Source organism: Salvia miltiorrhiza, chromosome 3, assembly GCF_028751815.1.
Source record: "Salvia miltiorrhiza cultivar Shanhuang (shh) chromosome 3, IMPLAD_Smil_shh, whole genome shotgun sequence".
In the NCBI taxonomy this organism is placed as follows: Eukaryota; Viridiplantae; Streptophyta; class Magnoliopsida; order Lamiales; family Lamiaceae; genus Salvia; species Salvia miltiorrhiza.
Window position 1 is genome coordinate 11,486,018 of NC_080389.1, and position 13,451 is coordinate 11,499,468.

Here is a 13,451-nt window from a genome sequence, read left to right on the forward strand (position 1 = left end):
AAAGTCTTCACGCTTCGGCCCACTCGCACTTGATGATATTAATTAAACTTGGACCGACTCCACTATCTCCAATTGGTTTCTTCATCAACTCTTGAGCCCACACTTCTTGAACTAAGCTCATCAAGCTCTCCTTGAACTTCTTGGCTCGTGCTCTTGTAACCGGACCAACAGGAACATGCACCGGGTCTTGCACCAACGAACCTTGGGCTGCATCAGAGATGGTACCGATGATGAGGAGGAGTGTGAGGAGATTTTCGCGCCCAATGGACAGCTTTTTGTAGCTAGGAGAGCCTTGAGTGTCCAAACTCAACCCAATGAGCGAGAGCAGCGGGAGAACCTCTTTCACACGAGATGTCTTGTTCAAGACAAGGTATGTAGTGTGATCATTGATGGCGGGAGTTGCACGAATGTGGCTAGTAGAGCCATGGTTGAGAGATTGGGGCTGACCACGGAGAAGCATTCCAAGCCGTATCGTTTGCAGTGGCTGAATGAGACAGGCGTCATCAAAGTGACGAAGCAAGTGAAGGTTCCGTTTCGCATTGGGAAGTATGAGGATGAGGTTGTGTGTGATGTGATCCCTATGCAAGCGAGCCACATCCTGTTGGGGCGACCGTGGCAGTTTGATCGCCGTGTTATTCATGATGGCTTCACCAACAAATATTCATTTGAATACAAGCAGAAAAAGGTGTCGCTTGTTCCTCTTACTCCTAAACAAGTTTATGAGGATCAAGTGCAATTGCAAAAGGAGGCGGACAAGGTGAAGTCAAAGGAGCAGCCCGTGGAGAAGAAGGAGAATGGGTTGATTCATAAGTCCTTTCTTGCTCGGGCTAGTGATTTGAAGTGGTGTGTACAGGAGGAGAGGCCGATCATGCTGTTGCGATATCAGGAGAACTTGGTTATTACTAACGATCTCTCTTCTCTACCCCCTTCTATTCGTTCTGTTTTGCAGGAGTTTGATGATGTTTTTCCCGACGATACACCTGCCGGTTTACCACCAATTCGAGGGATTGAGCATCAGATTGACTTTGTGCCCGGCGCTACACTGCCGAACCGACCAGCTTACCGAACCAATCCGGAGGAGACAAAGGAGTTGGAGAGGCAAATTGGCGAGTTATTGGCCAAAGGGCATGTGAGGGAGAGTTTGAGTCCTTGTGCGGTACCCGTTCTACTTGTACCAAAGAAGGACTCGTCTTTGAGGATGTGCTGTGATTGCCGAGCCATCAATAACATCACGGTAAAGTATCGCCATCCTATCCCTCGTTTAGATGATATGCTAGATGAGTTGCATGGTTCTTGTGTCTTTTCTAAGATCGATTTGCGTAGTGGATACCATCAGATTAGGATTAAGGAAGGTGATGAATGGAAAACTGCTTTTAAGACAAAACTTGGTTTGTATGAGTGGTTAGTTATGCCTTTTGGTTTGACTAATGCGCCTAGTACGTTCATGCGTCTTATGAATCATGTTTTGCGTGCTTTCATTGGCAGATTTGTTGTTGTCTACTTTGATGATATCCTCATTTATAGCCAGAATCATGATGAGCATGTTGAACATTTGAGGTCTGTTATGGATGTGCTTCGCAAGGAAAAGTTGTTTGCTAACCTTAAGAAGTGCATTTTCGGTACGGACAGGCTTGTGTTTCTTGGTTTTGTTGTTAGTGCGCAGGGTGTACAGGTTGATGACGAGAAGATACGAGCTATCCAAGAGTGGCCAACGCCGACGAACGTTGCAGCAGTTCGAAGCTTTCATGGACTTGCTAGTTTCTACAGGCGATTCGTGCCTCATTTTAGCAGTGTTGCAGCACCATTGACGGAAGTCATCAAGAAGAATGTGGAGTTTAAGTGGGGCAAGGCGCAAGAGGAGGCATTTCAACAGTTGAAATACAAATTGACCCCCGGTATTATCTCTTCCTAATTTCTCCAAATCTTTTGAGATTGAATGTGATGCTTCTGGTGTTGGCATTGGTGCAGTGTTGATGCAAGAGAGACGACCCATTGCGTACTTCAGCGAGAAACTAAACGGGGCGACGTTGAGTTATCCCACGTATGATAAGGAGCTGTACGCATTGGTGAGAGCTTCGCAAACGTGGCAGCACTACTTGTGGCCCAATGAGTTCGTCATTCACACGGATCACGAGTCGTTGAAACACTTGAAGGGGCAGCACAAGTTGAACAAGCGGTATGCGAGGTGGATGGAGTTCATTGAGACGTTTCCCTACGTCATCAAATACAAGCAAGGTAAAGAGAATGTGGTGGCTGACGCACTTTCTCGGAGGTATGCCTTGATCTCTACTTTAGATGCTAAGTTGCTTGGTTTTGAGTGTATCAAGAGTTTGTATGAGCATGATGGTGATTTTGGTGAGATTTATCAAGCATGTGCGAGAGCTGCTAGTGGAGAGTATTTTAGGCATGATGACTATCTTTTTAGGAAGAATAAGTTATGTGTTCCTAAATGTTCTTTACGTGAGTTGTTATTGCTTGAGTCTCATGGTGGGGGTTTGATGGGACATTTTGGCATTGCTAAGACTTTAGCTGTTCTGCATGAGCATTTCTTTTGGCCTCATATGAAACGTGATGTTGAGAGAATTTGTGGTCGATGTGTTACATGTAAACAAGCTAAGTCTAGAGTGAGTTCCCATGGATTGTATACACCATTGCCTATTCCTACAGCACCTTGGATTGATATTTCTATGGATTTTGTGTTAGGTTTGCCTAGGACTAAGCGTGGTCGAGATTCCATCTTTGTGGTTGTTGATCGATTTTCAAAGATGGCACATTTTATTCCATGTCATAAATCTGACGATGCATCTCATGTAGCTGATCTATTCTTTAGAGAGATTGTTAGATTGCATGGCATGCCTAGGACTATTGTTTCTGATAGGGATTCGAAGTTCTTGAGTTACTTTTGGAAGACTTTGTGGTGTAAGTTGGGTACTAAACTTTTGTTTTCTACTACTTGTCATCCACAAACTGATGGTCAAACAGAGGTAGTGAATAGGACTTTGTAAATCCCGCTTGTGGCAGGGTCGAATTCGTCTCATCAGTAGAGGGTAACATACAAACTTATCATCAAAATTTTGGCAAGTCAAACAGTTCATAAACATCATTTATCTCAAAACATCAAAACATCTTATGATCTCATCATCATTTAAACAGTTTAGAAAAAGCTCTTAAACTGAATACTCAAAATAATGCCCACCTGGAGTCCTTTGCTTAAGCTCGGATAGGAACAGGTGACTTACTTCTTCGTCTCGCTCGGGTCTTCATGAGTCATCAACATCATCACGAAAGTTCATGTGATAAAACAAACCTCAGTTAGATCTCAATAGTAAAATCCAGTCTCGTTTCATCGATAACTTCTCACTCAATGTCTGTTTACTCAGTAAAACTAAATCCCTAGGCATACTCGACTTCTAAGGATTCTCACGTCTTACTCTCGACTTAACTCTCAACTCGGACCATACTCAAAGCAAAAGCACATTGGCATGCACAATCACATAAGCATGCAACTTCACATATAAACATATCACAAACAATCAAACATAATGTTGACTCGGAGACCAGAGCAGAGAAATGCTCGGTGGTCAAGGTGGAAAATACTCGCCAGGGCAGAGGAATCAACTTGCCAAGGCAGCGAAATCATGAACTCTCTGTCGCCAGAGGAATGGTGAACGTCAGAGGAATCAATCATCAGAGGACTCGATCGTCAGAGGATTCGTCGTCAGAGGAATCAGACATCAGAGGAATCGATCGTCAGAGGATTCAATCGTCAGAGGAATCGATCGTCAGAGGAATCGATCGTCAGAGGAATCGAATTCAGAGGACTCGAACTCAGAGGAATGAACTCGCTGGCAGAGCAGCGGGAAAATGAACTCTCTGGCATGCCAGCGGGGAAAGCGACTTTTCTGGCATGCCAGCGGGATCACAACTTGGCAGAGCAGAACTCAAGGTAGAACAAAGCGAACAAGAGTAACTCTAAACTTCATCGACTTTTCATACCCAGAAATCATCAAACATCACATTAATCCTTTCATCTATTCATGCTCATCGTCAAAACATCATTCAAAAGACATAACTTACAGATTTTTCCCAAATCTTACATCAGACTAAATTTTGTAAAAACTCATGTTCAAGACTCAGTTTTGAAAAACACCTCTTAATCACTTCAAATCATCACGTATAACATACATCTCATCACATATAACTCATTTCTCATCCCATTTTTAGAAAAGAATCAGAAAGATTTTTAAAGGGCATGAACCCTAATTTTCAAAAATGACGAAAAAGGTGAAGGGGGAGTTTCTCATGCTTAAACATCTTATTCCAGACATATATCATCACATACTTCTCACAGCAAGTCTAGACTCAAAGAATCAGAACACTTACTCAAGAGTTTCAAGAAAAAGGGCGTCTTTATCGGTTTCTTCGGGTTATGTAACTCAACAAATCTTCTTGAAACAAGCGTGGAAAGTGTTTAAGTGATATAACCTTGGCCGGAAGATGTTGAGATCTTACCGAGGAATATGGAGTTTCACCGGAAAACACAATAATAACGTGAAAGGTATGGGATTCACCGATCTAATTGATTTATACGCGGAAGACTGAAATTGAACGGAACAAATTGAAATTACAGATAAGAGATGGAATGCCTCAAAACCCCTGAATCTAAACCACGAAATGATCTAGGCGAATAATTCCCTAAACCCCAACGTGCATTTGACGCAAGAACTCGGAGACGCTGAATGACACACGACGAGGGATGGAGATCTCGTCGATTCGTCGATAGGTTGAATCCTTGTTTATCAAGAAGAATTCGAAACTTGAGAGAGAATTAAACTCACTGTTTTTAATATCAAAATTGTCTAACTTTTCAAACACATAACAGCCCTATTTATAGGGAACGGGAAACCCTACGTAAAAAGGAAATAAACAGAAATTAAAGAAATAACGGAACTTGTTCAACAAGTCAAAAGAATCCCCAGCGAGGACTCCTCTGAAAAGCGCATTGGAATCGAGTCTGCTCTGGCAAAGCCAGAGGAATCAAGTCTTCTCTGGCGGGTTGAATCTGCTCGGGCAGACTCCATTTGAACTCTCTGCTCGGGCAGACTCCACTTGATTTCTCTGCTCGGGCAGACTCCACTTGATTTCTCTGCTCGGCAGACCCGCTGTGACTTCTCTGCTCGGGCAGGCTCGACGTGAATTCTCTGCTCGGACAGACTCGACGTGAATTCTCTGCCCAGTCGGTTCTTCCCGGGGGTAACGATTCCGCTCCTTTGGCAAGGCCAGAGGAATCGAGTCTTTTCTGGGCGGCATGATTCCGCTGTTCTGACAAAGCCAGAGGAACCGAGACTCCTCTGGTGGTTCAATTCGGTAAGCAATAAGGTTTACCACGTTTGAGCCCTGATCCATCGGTCCTTTTCCAATTGGCCTTTTCAGCTCTTGCTTCCAGATTTCCTCCACCAATGTCATTAAATTGGCCTTGAACATCCGAGCCCTAGCTCTCGTCACTGGACCAACGGGTACGTGCACCAGATCTTCACTCTGTGCAGCCTCTGAAATTCGGCTCTGCTCTGCATCCTGGCCTCTACTCTAAACTGCATCATTCCCCCTCTCTTGAAAAGGATTTGTCCGCAAATCCACAACGTCGCCTACATCAAAGGGACTTAAGTCAGTAACATTGAATGTAGCGCTCACATTATACTCACCGGGTAAATCGAGTTTGTAGGCATTATCATTGATCCGTTCCAAGACTTGAAATGGACCATCTCCCCGAGGAAGTAACTTGGAACGCCGCTGCTCTGGAAATCTTTCCTTGCGCATGTGCAGCCAAACCCAATCACCGGGCTCAAACACCACTTTGCGACGACCGCGATTAGCTTGCTCGGCATACTGCCGCGTGCGGCGCTCAATGTTGGCTCTGGCACGTTCATGGATCTTTTTCACAAAGTCAGCTCTGTTCTGGCCAGCCATGTTAACCTGCTCAGTCTCGGGTAACGGAGTCAAATCCAAAGGTGTCAAAGGGTTAAATCCATACGCGATTTCAAATGGAGAAAACTTAGTGGCAGAGTGAACAGCACGGTTATAAGCGAATTCCACATGAGGAAGACACTCTTCCCACGACTTAATGTTCTTTTGAATAATAGCTCGAAGTAAAGTAGACAAAGTTCTATTCACTACTTCAGTTTGACCATCAGTTTGTGGATGACAAGTAGTAGAAAACAAAAGTTTGGTACCCAACTTACACCATAAAGTCTACCAAAAATAACTCAAGAACTTGGAATCCCGATCAGACACAATAGTCCTAGGCATACCATGCAATCTAACAATCTCTTTAAAGAATAGAGATCAGCCACATGAGATGCATCATCGGATTTATGACAAGGAATAAAATGTGCCATCTTAGAAAATCGATCAACAACCACAAAGATGGAATCTCGACCACGCTTAGTCCTAGGCAAACCTAACACAAAATCCATAGAAATATCAATCCAAGGTGCGGTAGGAATAGGCAAAGGTGTATACAACCCATGGGGACTCACCCTAGATTTAGCTTGTTTACATGTAACACATCGATCACAAATTCTCTCAACATCACGTTTCATATGAGGCCAAAAGAAATGTTCATGCAGGACAGCCAAAGTCTTAGCAATGCCAAAGTGTCCCATCAAACCCCCACCATGAGACTCAAGCAATAACAACTCTCGTAAAGAACATTGAGGCACACATAACTTATTCTTCCTAAAAAGAAAATCATCATGTCTAAAATACTCTCCACTAGCAGCTCTCGCACATGCTATATAAATCTCACCAAAATCAGCATCACTCGCATACAAACTCTTGATGCACTCAAAGCCAAGTAACTTAGCATCTAAGGTAGAAATCAAGGTATACCTTCGAGAAAGTGCATCAGCCACAACATTCTCTTTACCTTGCTTGTATTTGATGACGTAGGGAAACGTCTTAATGAACTCCATCCACCTCGCATGTCGCTTGTTCAACTTGTGTTGGCCTTTCAAGTGTTTCAACGACTCATGGTCCGTGTGAATGACAAACTCGTTGGGCCACAAGTAGTGCTGCCACGTGTGTAAAGCTCGCACCAATGCATACAGCTCCTTATCATACGTGGGATAACTCAACGTCGCCCCATTTAACTTCTCACTGAAATACGCAATTGGTCGTCTCTCTTGCATCAACACTGCACCAATACCAACACCAGAAGCATCACATTCAATCTCAAAAGATTTGGAGAAATTTGGAAGAGATAATACCGGGGCGTGGGTCAATTTGTATTTTAACTGCTGAAATGCATCCTCTTGCGCTTTGCCCCATTTAAACTCTATATTCTTCTTGATGACTTCCGTCAAAGGTGCGGCAATACTGCTGAAGTGAGGCACGAATCGCCTATAGAAGCTAGCAAGACCATGAAAACTTCGGACTGCTGCAATGTTCCTCGGTGTTGGCCACTCTTGGATTGCTCGGATCTTCTCTTCATCAACCTGTACACCTTGTGCACTAACAACAAAACCAAGAAACACAAGCTTGTCCGTAGCAAAAATGCACTTCTTGAGGTTAGCAAACAACTTTTCCTTTCGAAGTACATCCATAATAGATCTCAAATGATCAACATGCTCATCAAAATGCTGGCTATAAATGAGGATATCATCAAAGTAAACAACTACAAATCTACCAATGAAAGCACGCAAAACATGATTCATAAGACGCATGAAAGTACTAGGCGCATTAGTCAAACCAAAAGGCATAACTAACCACTCATACAAACCAAGTTTTGTCTTAAAAGCAGTTTTCCACTCATCACCTTCCTTAATCCTAATCTGATGATATCCACTACGCAAATCGATCTTAGAAAAGACACAAGAACCATGTAACTCATCAAGCATATCATCTAAACGAGGAATGGGATGGCGATATTTTACCGTGATGTTATTGATAGCTCGGCAATCACAGCACATCCTCCACGACGAGTCTTTCTTTGGTACAAGGAGAACTGGTACCGCACAAGGGCTCAAGCTTTCCCGCACATGCCCTTTGGCCAACAACTCGCCAATTTGCCTCTCCAACTCCTTCGTCTCCTCCGGGTTGGTGCGGTAGGCTGGTCTGTTCGGCAGAGTAGCTCCGGGCACAAAGTCAATCTGATGCTCAATCCCTCGAAGTGGTGGTAAGCCGGTAGGTGTATCTTCGGGAAAAACATCAACAAATTCCTGCAACACACCACGAATAGAAGGGGGTAGAGAAGAGAGATCGTTAGTCATAAGCAACGTCTCCTGATATCGCAACAGCAAGATCGGCTTCTCCTCCTGAACACACCACTTCAAATCACTAGCCGTAGCAAGAAAGGTCTTATGGTTCAGCCCCTGCTCCTTCTTCTCCACAGGCTGCTCCTTGGACTTTAGGTTGTCCGCCTCCCTTTGCAATTGCACTTGATCCTCATAAACTTGTGTAGGAGTAAGAGGAACAAGCGACACCTTTTTCTGCTTGTAGGTAAATGAGTATTTGTTGGTGAAACCATCATGAATTGCACGGCGATCAAATTGCCACGGTCTCCCCAACAGAATGTGGCTCGCTTGCATAGGGATCACATCACACACCACCATATCCTCATACGTCCCAATGCGAAACGGAACCTTCACCTGCTTCGTCACTCGAATGATGCCTGTTTCATTGAGCCACTGCAAACGATACGGCTTGGGGTGCCTCTCCGTGGTCAGCCCCAATCTCTCAACCATGGCTCTACTAGCCACATTCGTGCAACTCCCACCATCAATGATCACACTACATACCTTGTCTTGAACAAGACATCTCGTGTGAAAAAGGTTCTCCCTCTGCTCGCGTTCCAGGGGTGGAGTTTGGACACTCAAGGCTCGCCGAGCAACAAAAAGTTGTCCATTGGGCGCGAAAATCTCCTCACACTCCTCCTCATCAGCGGCATCATCTATATCCTCCAACTTCGGTATGTCAGGATCGGTGTCATCACCATCCGTCACAACTTCGCCGTCATCTCGCATGATCATGATTCTCCTGTTCGGACAGTCACTCATAATATGCTCGAAGCCTTGGCACTTGAAACACTTCTTATCGCGATTGCGACCATCGGCAACGACCGAACGAACTGCTTCTTCTCCTCTCTCGGCGGGGCGTCCTTCTGCCAGGGAATCCCTCTGGACGAAGAACCGTTAACAGCGGGTTGCGAAGACCTCCACTTGCCCTGACTCTGGCGCTGGTTGCCGCTGGTGGTGCTCCTCCGCTTGAGTTGAGTCTCGATCTTGATAGCCATGTGGACCATGTCCTCTAACTCAACGTAGTGCTGCAACTCCACCTTATCACGAATATCCCAATGCAAACCAGCTAAGAACCTGGCCATGGTCGCCTCTCGCTCCTCCTCCACATTGGCTCTAATCATGGCAACCTCCATCTCCTTATAATACTCATCCACACTCCGACTGCCCTGCCTCAAGGTCTGCAACTTGTTAAAAAGCTCACGGTAGTAATGAGTTGGCACAAAACGTTTCCGCATCACAGCCTTCATCTCCTGCCAAGATTGAATAGATGGCTCATTGTTTCTTCTCTTACTCGTTACCAGTTGATCCCACCAAACAAGTGCATAATCGGAAAACTCAACCGCTGCCAACTTCACCTTCTTGAGCTCTGAATAGGAGTGGCAATCGAACATAAGACCTTTCTCTCCCAATCAAGATACAATTCTGGATCATTCTTCCCTTGGAAAGGAGGAATGTTCATCTTGATGTTGCCCAGATTGTTGTCCTGCCATGCTCGTCCATCGTCGTCCTCATCCTCAAATTCGGTATCATCAACATGCTCCTCATACTGACGGTGGAATCGTCCGCCGCCACCACCACGACCTCCTCACCTGCGTCTGCCTCCTCGTGTGAAAGTAGATTCTCGAGAATGGGACTGCTCCAGCAATTCAATCTTGTCGTACACGCCCTCGAGTTCGGAATGTAGCATTCGGCCAAACTCGGAGCGAAGAGCCTCCATCACTAGTTTGAACTGAGGATCCATAACAGGGCTATCGCTCAAATCCAGACCCTGTTCAGGTTGTTTTGACATAGGAACACAGACAAAAAACAAGAAACGTTAGTGAAACAACAAAGGAAAAATAAAAAGGACCTCACCACCTCACAAACACTCGTGTATCACTCAAGATGAAATCACACAGCGCTCGTGTATCACACACAAATCAAGGCTTTTTACCCTCTACGATTCTCACCACTCATGCCTTTTTCCGCTCAACTTCTCTGTCAAGAATCAAATTCCCTCAAACTACTAATGGAATTCACAAACCAACGACACAACGAGATCAACAAGCGCACCCGACGCGAGCACTCGATGTCACGCCTCACGAGCACCACAGCAAATACACAGATAAGATAGGACTCGACAAAGAAAAGAGAGATGCCTAAACGCAGACTGGAACCCAAAATCAGTGCTACGCAGAAACATACAAATACCACAACGAGCGATTAAACCCAAAGAATGAAGGTGATACGATCCTTGCCGATCGATCGAACACAACGCACGCGGAAGACTGAACTGGAACGGAAAGGGTGGAAATCCCAAAACCTCTGAATCTAACCCACGGAATGATTTAGGCGAACGGATCCCTAAACCCCAACGTGCAGTTGACGCAGCAACTCGGGGACGCTGAATGACACCCGACGAGGGTTGGTTGTTCTCGCCGTTACGTCGATAAATTGAATTCGTCTTGGAAAAATCAAGAAGAATTCGAAACTCTCAAGAGAGAATAAAAACTCACAATTTGATTAAAGGTAGGCTGAAAATTTCGTCCAACACAAAGCCTTATATATAGGCAAAGTAAAGACTAAACCTAACTTGACTAACAAGCAAAAAGAAGCCCTAATTTCGAAATTCGCAAGGCTGCCAAACTAGGCCCTTATTAATTCGAAAATAACAAAGCCCTTTAAACTAATGGGCTGCGAAAATAACAAGACTGAAATAAATAAATGAAGTCTTCAAAATAATTAAAATCTTCAAGCTTCGGCCCACTCGCATGTAATGAGATTAATTAAGCACGGGCTCAATTCGCCAACTCCAATGGGTCTCTTCATCAACTCTTGAGCCCACACTTCTTGAACTAAGCTCATCAAGCTCTCCTTGAACTTCTTGGCTCGTGCTCTTGTAACCGGACCAACAGGAACATGCACCGGGTCTTGCACCAACGAACCTTGGGCTGCATCAGAAGGACAACACAACGGGGTAAACACAAGTTTAAGACGTTCTGCTTTCGTCTCTTTTTTTTTTCTTTTTTCGACAGATCGTGTTGATTGTGCTCTGTTTTTTTTTTTTTTTTTTTTTTTGTAAATATATAGATAGCGTAACCCTTACGAAACCCGGAAACTGATACCAGATGATATAACCTTGGCCGGAAGATGTTGAGATCTTACCGAGGAATATGGAGTTTCACCGGAAAACATAATAATAACGTGAAAGGTATGGGATTCACCGATCTAATTGATTTATACGCGGAAGACTGAAATTGAACGGAACAAATTGAAATTACAGATAAGAGATGGAATGCCTCAAAACCCCTGAATCTAAACCACGAAATGATCTAGGCGAATAATTCCCTAAACCCCAACGTGCATTTGACGCAAGAACTCGGAGACGCTGAATGACACACGGCGAGGGATGGAGATCTCGTCGATTCGTCGATAGGTTGAATCCTTGTTTATCAAGAAGAATTCGAAACTTGAGAGAGAATTAAACTCACTGTTTTTAATATCAAAATTGTCTAACTTTTCAAACACATAACAGCCCTATTTATAGGGAACGGGAAACCCTACGTAAAAAGGAAATAAACAGAAATTAAAGAAATAACGGAACTTGTTTAACAAGTCAAAAGAATCCCCAGCGAGGACTCCTCTGAAAAGCGCATTGGAATCGAGTCTGCTCTGGCAAAGCCAGAGGAATCAAGTCTTCTCTGGCGGGTTGAATCTGCTCGGGCAGACTCCATTTGAACTCTCTGCTCGGGCAGACTCCATTTGAACTCTCTGCTCGGGCAGACTCCACTTGATTTCTCTACTCGGGCAGACTCCACTTGATTTCTCTGCTCGGCAGACCCGCTGTGATTTCTCTGCTCGGGCAGGCTCGACGTGAATTCTCTGCTCGGACAGACTCGACGTGAATTCTCTGCCCAGTCGGTTCTTCCCGGGGGTAACGATTCCGCTCCTCTGGCAAGGCCAGAGAAATCGAGTCTTTTCTGGGAGGCATGATTCCGCTGTTCTGACAAAGCCAGAGGAACCGAGACTCCTCTGGTGGTTCAATTCGGTAAGCAATAAGGTTTACCACCTTTGAGCCCTGATCCATCGGTCCTTCTCCAATTGGCCTTTTCAGCTCTTGCTTCCAGATTTCCTCCACCAATGTCATTAAATTGGCCTTGAACGTCCGGGCCCTAGCTCTCGTCACTGGACCAACGGGTACGTGCACCGGATCTTCACTCTGTGCAGCCTCTGAAATTCGGCTCTGCTCTGCATCCTGGCCTCTACTCTGAACTGCATCATTAAGGCTAGCTTTAGCGGAGTATTCTATCTCGGTTTTGACTGGTGAAGCTTCGAGCTTAGTCTCCAATGGAGGAGAGAGTAAATGTCTTGAGGGAGAGAGAAGAAGTTGAAAGGCCGAAATGAGAGAAATGACGGAGAGAGAGATGCTTCGGATTTATCAAGATTCTTATTCCATAAGATAAGTAGCATTTAATGCTCAATAGTAGCTTGTCTCTCCCTTAGCAGCAAGCCTAATCCGGCTATTTCCACATGTGGGGAAAAAGATTAGAATAATGGGTGTGAGTGTAGGAACGTGTGGTGGAAAATAAATCATGTACGCTAATTTTCGAGAATCAGACTGACTCAAAATAATATTAGTGCGCACATATCAGGTAAATCACATAACGTCAATTAAATAACTCACACCGTTATCACATTAAAACGGATCATCTCTCATCATCACTCTAACTTAATCCTCTTTATAGTGATTCACAATCACTACCTCGACTCTATCTCTCGTCTTTCATCTCAACATCTAAATTTAATCAACGTCTCTATCTCAATTCTAACATCACTCTCAATTCTATCAACATCTCTAACTCAACTCGTTTCTCAAATCTCATCATTCTAACTCCATCATGAGTTTGTCCACTCATAACTCATAATCTTCACATCTCGACATCTCAGTATTCTCAGTAGTGTTAAAACACTATCTCTTATCATAAGGAAAGGTGCGGGGTGTTACAGCAGTCTCATTCTCGAGAGACCAATTTCACACGAGGAGGCCGACGCGGGCGAGGAGGCCGTGGTGGTGGAGGAGGTCGATTCCACCGTCAGTATGAGGAGCATGTAGATGATACAGGATTTGACGAAGAGGATGAAGGCGGCAGAACGTGGCAAGATAACAATCTGGGCAAC

The 13,451-nt window shown here is 44.5% G+C and overlaps 1 pseudogene; it reads right to left on the minus strand.

The window, feature by feature from the left end:
- Nucleotides 1–5,586: 5,586 nt before the first annotated feature.
- On the minus strand, nucleotides 5,587–12,420 carry LOC131018323 (uncharacterized; annotated as a pseudogene).
- Nucleotides 12,421–13,451: the final 1,031 nt, after the last annotated feature.